Source organism: Schistocerca cancellata, chromosome 8 (genome assembly GCF_023864275.1).
Source record: "Schistocerca cancellata isolate TAMUIC-IGC-003103 chromosome 8, iqSchCanc2.1, whole genome shotgun sequence".
In the NCBI taxonomy this organism is placed as follows: domain Eukaryota; kingdom Metazoa; phylum Arthropoda; class Insecta; order Orthoptera; family Acrididae; genus Schistocerca; species Schistocerca cancellata.
Window position 1 is genome coordinate 183,376,342 of NC_064633.1, and position 2,001 is coordinate 183,378,342.

The 2,001-nt window shown below is 45.3% G+C and overlaps 1 non-coding gene across 1 annotated transcript; it reads left to right on the forward strand.

The window, feature by feature from the left end:
• Window positions 1–407: 407 nt before the first annotated feature.
• On the forward strand, window positions 408–482 carry Trnal-caa (transfer RNA leucine (anticodon CAA)). The gene has a single exon. It is a non-coding gene; the product is annotated as a tRNA-Leu (tRNA).
• Window positions 483–2,001: the final 1,519 nt, after the last annotated feature.

The window sequence follows — 2,001 nt, forward strand, 5'->3', positions numbered from 1 at the left end:
CAGGAGTGCTAGTTCTGCAAGTTTCGCAGGAGAGCTTCTGTAAAGTTTGGAAGGTAGGAGACGAGGTACTGGCAGAAGTAAAGCTGTGAGTACCGGGCGTGAGTCGTGCTTCGGTAGCTCAGTTGGTAGAGCACTTGCCCGCGAAAGGCAAAGGTCCCGAGTTCGAGTCTCGGTCGGGCACACAGTTTTAATCTGCCAGGAAGTTTCATATCAGCGCACACTCCGCTGCAGAGTGAAAATCTCATTCTGGAAACATCCCCTAGGCTGTGGCTAAGCCATGTCTCCGCAGTATCCTTTCTTTCAGGAGTGCTAGTTCTGCAAGTTTCGCAGGAGAGCTTCTGTAAAGTTTGGAAGGTAGGAGACGAGGTACTGGCAGAAGTAAAGCTGTGAGTACCGGGCGTGAGTCGTGCTTCGGTAGCTCAGTTGGTAGAGCACTTGCCCGCAAAAGGCAAAGGTCCCGAGTTCGAGTCTCGGTCGGGCACACAGTTTTAATCTGCCAGGAAGTTTCAGGTATATTGTTTATTATAAATACTTACACAAATCGAGTGTACTAGTTAATGTATAACACGAAAATGTTTAATGACTTCATAAAAAAATGGTTCAAATGGCTCTGGGCACTATGGGACTTAATTTCTGAGGTCATCAGTTCCCTAGAACTTAGAACTACTTAAACCTAACTAACCTAAGGACATCACACACATCCATGCCCGAGGCAGGATTCGAACCTGCGACCGTAGTGGTCGCGCGGTTCCAGACTGTAGCGCCTAGAACCGCTCGGCCACTCCGGCCGGCAATGACATCATACTCACTGACAAGCCATCACGAGAACATTATTTGCACACCGATCCGTTTCCGCGATCTGACAACAGTGATTGCCAAAATTTGAGTTTGTAAATTTATGCATGCCAGGAGGGCGCCTTCCTCCTACTCATTAACACACTAACGTTTACTGAGTACATTGCGACCTACACACGCCGAAGCCGACTGCAGATCTTACCATTGTTTTCTTCTTAACAGCGTTGTTTCGTTGCCCGCTAGTGTTGCTGTCGCCGGCGGCTGTGTCGGATACAGTCCCTTGGTGTATTGCTCTCCTATCGGCAGACTGGCGCCGTCTTCTCTGCTTCTCCGCCCAAGGCTCACTGTTGCCGTCCTTACAGGACCTTTACTGTACTTTACAAAGCTCTCACCGCAGAAAAGCCATTTAGGAACGTGGACGCGGTGATCACCTAGCGCAGGTTTCTAAGGACTCGTCTGCAGCCATTTCGAGTGCCACAGTTTTACCTGCTATCTGCACTGGCGTCGGCGTCACTTTTCAGAACCTGCATTAAGTTAATGGCGCCCATCGGCCCGCTTTGATCTGCTGTCTGTCTGTTAAATTGCCATGACAACCAAACGTAATTATCAAAAAATAAAATATCTACAAGTTCTTTACGTGCTGGCAATCATTATTGGATAATCTTTAATAAAAATAAACGAATACGCTATACATCAATAATGTGAAAGTCGTCCAAATCGTTATTTCGCTGTTTTTTACTACATATCGTTTAAGTATGAAATTTTATAAGGTATGTGACAGACTTCAGTGTGTTACAGATAGAAGGAAAATTTGAGGATGCCTTCCTACTGGGTATCTGGAAACGAAACTAACTACGACTATTGGGAGGGGACGCATTACCGACCTGTAAGTGGATGCATAATGTATATTATGGCACTCATACTTGTGTGAATCACTCTCATTCAAACTTGCTTGCTGTCACATGTGCAGAAGGCATCTATGTATGTTGCAAGCCATATACAGCTGCAGAGTTAGGATAGCGACAGCCCTAAGAATTTAAACATTCAGAGAAGAAAATAGGCCCAGCTCTCTTAAGTGAAAACCTAATAGTCACATTAAACTCGGGAAAGAGTGTACTTAGTTATAGTATCATCTGTTCACTCTTCCCTATCAATACGGTGGTACACTCTTAATGTTAGTTTACGAAGTAACAAATATTTGACATA